Below are 9,968 nucleotides of genomic sequence, written 5' to 3'. Positions count from 1 at the left end.
GTTTGAGTTGTTAAAATGAGTTTATATTTATTTCACAAATTCAATAAGTGAATTAATAAATTCATAAAGAAATTTAAAAAAACTCAATCTGATTAGTGCAGCAAAGAAGAAAGACAGCATGCTGGGAACACAAATTAGATCTGGGCTCAATCATCTTTTTTTTTTTTTTGGCAGCTTCTAATCATACTACCTATTCTTAATTGGGTATTCCTCTCGGTATGCTTTGGGTACACTCTGTTATCACTCAATCCATCACTTATTTTAGCACTAACCATACTTCTTGAAAAGTTTTCTGTAATTGTCTGCTTTTTCCCATACATTATAAATTTTGTCAAAAGCGGAATCATTTTTCTCTTTCCCACGTCATGAAAATTAGTACTTATGGTAAGTTTTTGTGAATAAATACACAAAACAATGTCTTTCCAATTTGAGAAATGTGCAAATCATACAGAGATGAGGAGCCTGGATGGAAAACAATGAGATCTTAAGTTTTAGGTGTATTATGTGTTATTAAGTCCCTCCAACAGGACACTCCTGCTGAGTTAGGTTCCAGATCATTGATTATACCAAGAGCAAGTATGCAAGTATGCTTTTCATGGACTGAGCTCTACTACCAGGTAACCGCAAACCATTCTTACTTAGATTACCAGGAAACAACTGTTTCTAGATTGTGGAACTCAGATATCTCTTCCCCTACTCATTCTCCTTGGTGACTTTCATGTGTTTGCATTCATTTTGCAATATCTGTGAGCCAATTATGGGCAATTTCAAGAAAATAGTTAAGCCTTCTTAACCTCAAACTCAAGAATAAATAAATCCACCCATTCCCTCTATTTTCCAGGTCTCTACTCATTGTTCTTTCCAGAAGATAAATGTTCCAAAGGTGAAAGAGAGAATAGTCATCTAGACTTACTCCCTTTTTCCTTCTTTAGAGGGAAATTTAAAACCTACAGCTCAAAAGTAGGCTTTTGAGGTTCTGGTGTCATATTTAAACTAATGAACACCCTCACCCCTTTGGTGCTAGGGATCTGCCTATGTGCATACTAAACAAGCACTCCATCACTGAGCTACATCCCCAGCTAGTTAGCCTCCCCTCCTTTTCTTTCTTTCCTTCTTTCTTAAACAAGGTGGGGTTTGTGAAGTAAAAAGGGTGCCACCAGAGCTAGAGAAGAAAGACCTTAACTAGATCTGAGATAGTACAAACCATCTTTTAAGGCTAGGACATTCCAGCAGATAGTATGGAGAGTTTATGTTTACAAAGGGAGGGAGTATGCACCTGAGAGGACTTTATAATCACCTATCCAGAAGTCTTTGGATTTCACACTACACTATTTCCCAAAACTCTATTCAATTCCATCTCTATTAATTGACTATTTTGTAACAGGCACCTTGCTTGGATGAAGACATAACAAAAGAATGAATGCCAGAAAATGATTCCAGGGTTCCTGGGTATCCACTTGGTGCTGGGACCTGGAAAGCCAAGAACGAAAAGGAAAAAGAAGAGGAAGGGGAGAAGGGGGATTTAACTCCCTTTAGACTTGTCAGAATTAGCCTATGGAATGAAGGCAAAAAGAAATTCTCCATAAAAATCTGAGGCTGGGCTACCCTACTGAGTATTCATTCGTTTGTCCATCCATCCGCCCTTCATTGGTTCATTCATTCACTCATCCTTTCATCTATGCATTCAGGGAACAAACACTGAACTTTAATGTACCAGACCTTGGGCTATATTAAAGAAGAGTGAAGGTTCTGTCCTGTAATTACGGCACTTTGGAGAGGAAAGATAGATTTTAAAAGTTCAGACTCATGATTACAGCTGAGGGGAAGCACTAAGATAGACGGAGTTAGCTCTAGATGTCTTCAGATACCCATAAAATGAGTCAGTGACGCGGAAAAAGGGCGATGTTATATATGTCATTGTTCCCTTTCAAACGGTGGGGCTAAAATCAAGTTTTCCCTTTCAGGGGTCGGAAATGAAAGGAAATTAGTCTCCCGAGGTAACAATATTCTTGAATCAAATCCCGCCCTGCTCCTGAGATGGAGGGAAAGAAACCTGGGAAGAAGCAGCGTGGAAACAGTGTGTGACTCCTCCCCTCCCCCTCCCAACCTACGTTTGGCGTTTCTAACGCCCGGCCGCTGGAAAGTGGGGATATTTTCTATCTGGAAAAAAAATACCCTTGTAAAAATTCTTTTACATTAATTAGGACGCAAATATAGAGCTTTTATTTAAAGTGATATTTCATTTTCAATTTGTTTGATATAGTTCATTTTTTCAAGAGTACAAAGAGACCTCAGATGGACAGTGTGTCGGGAACTTGTCAGGAAGGGTTCCATGGTGTAATGGTTAGCACTCTGGACTCTGAATCCAGCGATCCGAGTTCAAATCTCGGTGGAACCTTTCATATTGTTCGAATTTTGCTTCTCTTTCTCTGGTCTCAAACAGTGTAATTTCGCCTTTTGAATTCCAAGTCTTTAGATTTTGATGAGCTCTGACAATGAGAAAAGGATATGTGATATGCAGTCCCAGTAATCGGTGGATTCTGAATCAGTCTTTAATCACCGAGTATATGTAATGAGCTTTTCTGTTCCCATCACACTGATTTCGTACCTCCTACTCCCCCTTGATGTCCCCAGGTTAGAGCGAATTTAGTAAATGTGACTTTAATGAACTGGCCAGAGAACAGGACAAAACGAGCTTAGTGATTAATAAACAAACAGGAAAAGGAAGTGGACAGATCTCAGTAAAGGTCCGTCATTTTAGTTAATATTAAACAGGAAAAAAAATAGAATAAGGGTGAAGAAATGGCTGAAATTATGGACCTCAAATAAATAAAAGGAGCTGTGTCAGAAGTGGGATTCGAACCCACGCCTCCATTCGGAGACCAGAATCCTCAACAGGAGGAAGCAAAGCTTGAGTCTGGCGCCTTAGACCACTCGGCCATCCTGACACACCCGTAGGCTTTTCTCAAATCATTATATTCTTCAATTGTAATGAATGTCCACACAGTGCAAACTACTACATTTTAAAAAAATAGTTTAACCTAAGAAATAGAAATACGAGTCGTTATAAGTAAACTCAATCCTCTTTCTTAGTAAAATCAGAAATTTTGAGCAACTCGGGAGGTTTTTCTCCTAATCCGGACTAGAATTTAAAGTTTCTCTCCCCTCACTTCCTCCCATGCCCAGTGTACAGAAGCGTGAAGATCCCAACAACATGGCACTGACTTCAGACTAGGCAAGAAAGTCCCCTTCATCCGTGATGTGAAAAGACACAAAGCACCGGCTCGGTTCCGAGATGCTGCATGGCAAATCAAGCGAGTTGTGCAGGGAACTGATCCAGAGATATGGACCATGTGAGAAAGCCGATGTAGACAACAATGGCAGGATGAGTAGGGGTCTGGGGCCTTGAGCAGGAAGACTGGCTGTAAATGTAACAGGAGTTGGTCTGATCGGGAGTTGAAAGAGGGAGAAGAGCTGATGTGAAAAACCATAATGGCAGAAGGAAATATCAACAGAGAGCCAACATCCCCAGATCCCTTCACCAAACTTGCAGAACTAGACAAACAAGTTCATTCTGCTGAGGTGCGTGCTACTGGAAACTAGTACTAGAGATAACAACAGACACAGCCATTTATAAAGGTCCCCCGAAGAAATGGCCAGGTATTAATGTGATATCTAAAGAATCTCCAGTCCAAAATTTTGGCCCAGATCTACAGAACACTCAGCATTAGATTTTTCATTCATAATGTTAAATATGAATGACAATCAAGGACAACCAAATCTTTTTGGAAATATTTCTACAATAAAGACAAGGATGAATACAAACAGGTCGAGAGGATCTAAGAGGAAACTAATACAAATGCAAGAATTTGTATGTCTTTTTAAAAAATTATAATTAAATCCTCAAGGAGAAGAAAGAAGATATTGCGCTAATGAAACAAGAGAAGGCAAGGGAAACTCTTTTTTTTTTTTTTTTTTTTTTCAGAGTAGAAATTAGAAGTTTATTAAAGGACAGCAGAAAAGACTTCTCCCGGAGGAAGAAGGGGACCCAAGAGGTGGAATCCATGGAAGTGCGGTTGTTTCCCCTTTTTATAGTTTTGGTGATGGAATGTAGGTGGGAAGGGTTAGGACACAGGTGGGCCAAATGGGCAGGAAGGACTTTTGGGATGGGCTTATCACTTATCTGGGATGAGCTATCTCCAAATCTGTTGGGGGCTGTTCATTAACATTTCTTTGAGGTGGACTTTAGCCTAGGGCCTCTTCAGGACTTCATTAACATTCCATGAGTTGTCCTGTTTTCCCTGAGTGATTCTCAGCATGGCCTCCATTTTAGACCCGATCTAACTACACTGACTACCTAACTTTAAATCTGGCTTCATTCCCCCCTCTAATTTGGGAACTCCTTACTGCTGTTAGGAAGGGGGGGACGAAGATCTTTCTGGCTTCTTCAGGCTGAAAAGGGACGGTGTGGGGCAAGCAGTTTGGAGTCCCCTTTAAAAAAATCGGGTCTATCGAGTGGTCCATGATAGAAGTCTGATTGAGAAGTAATAGACTGGAAGGCCGTTTGAGTGATGGGTGGTCTATAAGAGAAACAAGAATTTATTAGTACTGGAACCATATTGATGCAGCAATAAATCCCATAGCACAGAAATATGCCAATGAATATGATGGCAAATACAAAGACTAACAATGTTTTCCACCAGGAAGTATCAAGAACCAGGAGCTAAGATATTGTTTCCATGACGAGGTTGCTGAGGACATGGCTTCTATCTGAGCATGTAAATCTTTAAGGATATTTGTCACATTGCCAGAAATGTCAGGGATGTAAACACAATATTTAACTTTTAGGATTACAGATGTCCTTTTCCTTAAGATACAGTTTAATAATTTAATGTCATCTGATCTTGCAAAAATCCTTTTACTAGTATGACCTCTGTGTCTAATAGAGAAATCTTTAATTCTGTTACTTAGGGCTGGATAACCATACTAGCAAACATTAAGCCTACCTGTGTTGGGTAGAAATAAAGGCCTTAAGCTAAAAACTACTCTGGCATTTCCTTTTGATAATTATCAGGCATTCCTGTCTGAGAATCTCTATTGTAGCCTCCAGTTTACTTATTTATGGAAGTTACATTTAACTATTATTATTATTAAAATGTCCAGAAATAGCTGTGTTTTGGCTTTGACTGTCTTTGCTAAGTGTTTAAGATGAAGCAAGTCAAACTGACTTTTGTTTCTATCTATTGTTAACAGTCAGCTGAGTTACCCTGGGAGTCCTCGGGAACTTCACAGCAGCTTCTCAGTTCTGCTAGTGCCATTTGCGCTAGGATGGGTCCAGGCCTTGCTTGACCATGTGGCTTCCCTCAGAAGCATCAGGGTTATCTCCCTTTTTTGATGACCCTCCTCTTCACAGCAAATGCACTGACTGGCTTTCTGTCCTCCACTGGTCTCATTAATCTCCCTGATCAGGAGGTTATGTGGCCTAGAGTTGCAAAGCTCTTTGGAGAAGTCCCCTATTCCCTGATTCAGACTGACTCAGAGGGCAAGAGCCAAATATTGGTTTTCTTGGCCCTTTTAATTTAATTTTAAAACTTAATCTTAAACATCCAGCAAATAAGTTTCAACAGCCTTATATTAAGAGTACTGGGCTTTAATGTCTATCTCTCTATCCTGTAGGTGATAACTCATTATCTTAAATTAACCCAGGTTGTGTGTTTTTAAATCAGTACCTCTGTAAAACAAAACTACAAAATAAAATTAAGAAGAGTAAAAACATATTTAGTTCATGTAATAGCTACCTTGAATTTTGGCAGAGTTATACATTACAATCCCTTGTTTGAGATCCTAGTAATCTTGACAAAAACCAACTTTTGGACACAACTTTAAATGTACTGAAATCTGGCCTACTTCTTTCATAGTCACTTTCACATGAGATGGGACATAGAGCCTTATCTCAAGTAAGGCGGGGCTCCTCATAAATCTTAAATACTGTAGTTCTGAAACTGATCTTTGCCTTTTTAAACATCATTTTACAAAGCCTACATAAATTGTTGCTCAAGTTCACATGAATATTAGCTAACACAACATAATATCACATCTAAAACATGAATTAAAGAAAGGCTGAAAGCTTTTAACCTTTTGTAGAAAAGTAGCAAAGTACTTTTGTGTTTTGCAATAAAGCCTTTACATAGATTAGGCTCTCATTAACTTAAAAATACATTTAAATTGTATCTCAGTGTAAAAAGTAACATGGAACTTTACATAACTTATTGATAATAAGTACAGTTATAGAACACAAATGATATAAATAAATTTTCAACACGTTTTTCTTTTAAGCCTAAAATTACCATACAATTTTGGAACACCAGCTTGATATAATGCTCTTTCTAAAGCTTCTACCTTACAGACTTGAATACCTAGAAGATATGAACACATTAATAGCACCAATTACATTGGTGTTTTTATATTAACCAAGTTTAGCTTTTAAAGAAATAACATACCACAATTCTCTAAAACAACAGTGAGTGCCTCATGCATGCTTGGCCAGCTCTCTACCACTGAGCCATGACCCCAGCCAGCTGGGTTGATTTTTTTTTAAGATATTTTATTGTATTTTTAGTTGTAGTTGGGTACAATACCTTTATTTTATTTATTTATTTTTATGTTGTGCTGAGGATCGAACCCAGGCCCTGCACATGCTAGGCAAGCGCTCTACCACTGAGCCCCAGCCCCAGCCCGCTGGGTTACTTTTTTAAATTGAAACTTTTTTTTTTTAAGTTTTTTGAATTGATCTAAAATATATTTTGGTGTAACAAGTGAGATGTGATTTTTTTTTTGCCTATCAAACAGCTTGTTAATAATTCCAAGATCATTTACTGAATGTATAGCACCAATCTGCAATTTTTTTCTTTCTCTTATACTAAACTCTTATTGACATTGTGGTCTATGTCTCAATTTCTTATTGTGTTCCATCAATCTGTTGGCTATTTTTTACATTATGTGTTGTACCTTGCCACAGTCCGGCTGCAGCAAAATAACCAGGGGGTGACGAACAACTTGTGTACATTGATACAGCAGGAGTGGGAGCCGTTTATTGTAGGACAGGAGGGGTATATCTACATTCCACACAGCTTATCTTAATTAACATAAACTAGATACAGCAGTCAACCAATAAGGAATCTCCACACTTAATGGCTCACTGGCGCCACCTCACAAACCAAAATGCCAGGCGCCATCCTGACTTGTTTACAGACTCTAAGAGTACCTTGTGTTTTTCCTATTTTTTCCAGACTAACTCTGAAAAGTATCTCTTGGCTAAGGGTAGATAAGAGGAGATAAGAGGAAGTAGAAATATTTTCTGTCTCATGGAGTCCTATTCAGTTTGCTGCTTGGAAGACAGATCCAAAAGAGGGTGTCAACAGTGTCAAATGCCTGTGAGGTGTCAAAATGGAGATTGTCAAAGATTCCCTGGATTTAGCCAATACAACAGAAATCACTAGTTCCCTTAGGCAATGTAGATTGAGGAAAGTTAGCAAATAGAAAATTACTTTAAAACATTTTATTAACCCATATATATTATTTATAGGGCCTGTAGATCAAAGAGTTTAGTCAATGTTCTGTAGACAAAAGGGAAATTTTGAAGATTTCTGAATAAGAAGTGAAAGAATGAAAAAAGCACTATAGTTTTTAAGGATGATTATCTCCTTGGAGGTGATACACAAATGGATTGGAGAAAAAGACTACAAAGAGACAAGTACCTGAAAGGGTTGCATTCATCTGGCTACAAATTCCTTTCAAAAACATTTGCAAATTGATACATTGTTTCAATGATATAGGTCAGGGTATAGTAACAAAAATTAAAATGAACAGGCAAGTTGAGCCATAGAGCAAATCATAACTGAATTAAATCTATAGGGTGAAAGGAAGATAGTAATCATTTAAGAAAGGGGACTAATAGTGATTACAGAATATAAATCTTCCCTTTCCTTTATTCCCACACCATCCCACTAATCTATTTTGTTCTTCAATTCTTTACTTCCAGATCATCTGCCTCCAGAAGTTATGGGGGGCTAAGATAATGAAGCCAGAATTAGACAGGCAGTCAGTGTAGATAGGTAAATCGAGTCAGGTTGGATCAAGGAGGCCAATTTTGAAAGGACGTTGGAGACTGTCCCCTGAGGGATTAAAATGTTAATTCCTTCAGAGCCCTTCCTCTACCCTAATCAAGAACCTGCCCCAGCTCCAACCAGTTGCCAAGGTAACCTGTCCCAGGAATTTCCCCTCTACAGGGAGCTATAAGGTTGTTAATGTGTACTTGGCTACTCCATCCTGCCCTGACCCCTTCAGCCCACGGATTTCCCACCTTTTGGCCCTCCTACCTAGCATTCCTGAGCCTAGTCACCTAAGCGGGAAGGAGAAAGATAAGTGGGGAAAGGCAGGAAAACAAAGGAAACCTAGGACATATAAAAAGGGCAGAACACCTCACTTATTAGGATACCAGGATACCAGCTAAGGGGCCCCTTCTTTCTTCTGGACAGAAGTCTATGTTACCCCTTTTTTAATAAACCCTGCTTCATATACTTGCCTCAGTGTGCTTCTTTAATGCTCAAACTTCAACATGTGGGGAAGCAGGACTACACAATCAATCCAAAAAAACAAAGTCAATCTCCAGGCCTGTGTTCCTAAAATAAGGATATGATAGGTAGCCTTATCTACCATCATATCTTTTGTATTTATACACTGTTTTGACATTTTATTACTTCTTTTCAGAGTAAATCAGAGTAGAAATACACTTAATTTCTCCAAATTTCAATTGTGACCCAACTTCAAACCAGGATAAAACTTTGATGTGGCCTGGCATTTTACTGAAATGCTCTAAGGTGATTTACACTTGAGGTTTCAACACTGGGTACTCAAGAGTATGATTCTGTAAGGGTCTGGCGAAGCCTTGGAGAAAGAGACCACCAAGAGACTGACTTATGCAAATGTAGAAGGGGATTTATTTATTGGGGATCCCTTCCATTGCCCTGGGGCTCCCAGCCCACTCAAGAAGGGAGAGCAGCCAAGAGCCCAGAGCAGGGGTTGAGCAATGCTTAAGTACACTTTTTTGGGGAGGGTGGAGGCTTTGCATACATCAGGACAAATCATCATGAGGGGGGGGGGGAATCAAACAACAACTCTTAGACATGATTAGTACATTCATTGGTGGGAACAGGCTGGGCAGGGGTGATTGGTCATTTCTAAGGGGGGGGGGTGGGTACACATTCAAACTGATTGGTTTTGGGGCCTGGATGCCTACAGGCCGGGCTACACAGGGCCCTAAGTTATTAAACAACTAAATGGCCAGTAGGGCATTGTCTTAACTGCCTTAGGAATTTCAGGTTCTGTGTGTAGTTCAGAAACTTTACAATACCTAGTCCTTTACTTTTTAACCCAGGCTTTGCAGTTTAGAAGCAGCTTTACAATGCCTGGTCCTTTACATTTTAACTCAGGCCTTGCAGCTTAGAAACTTTACCCATTCAATTCAGAGGGAAAGGTAGGCTTGGGGTTGGCTAGTCCATTCAATGCCTGGATTTCTTGCCCCATAGGTAAGAGGACCAGAGTGGAATCCCCTTAAGTGATGTTTGGGAAGGAGAAGCTCCTCTTGCTCAGATAAAAGAACAATACTAAGAAAATCCCCAAGGAAAGTAGGAAATACCAACTAAGGGATGAGGGGGGGCAATGTAAGAGTAGGACGTCTACTGGATAAGAGAATGGATTTTCGCAACTATAATCACAGGACATTCAATGTTTCTCTACAGAAAGAAATGAGCATTTTTTAGGTTCTATTCAATACAACAACCCAATGCACTGGATATTTTATTATAATTTCAATGAAAGTAATGGATCAACATCCTCTTAGTTCAAAATAAAACAAAGTCTACCTCCTTGTGAGAATATAGTTATCATTCCCATTCCGGAGGAGAAGA

Source organism: Spermophilus citellus, assembly GCF_964194105.1.
Source record: "Spermophilus citellus genome assembly, chromosome: 5".
In the NCBI taxonomy this organism is placed as follows: domain Eukaryota; kingdom Metazoa; phylum Chordata; class Mammalia; order Rodentia; family Sciuridae; genus Spermophilus; species Spermophilus citellus.
The sequence above is the reverse complement of the archived record's forward strand: the minus strand, read 5'-3'. Positions refer to the sequence as shown.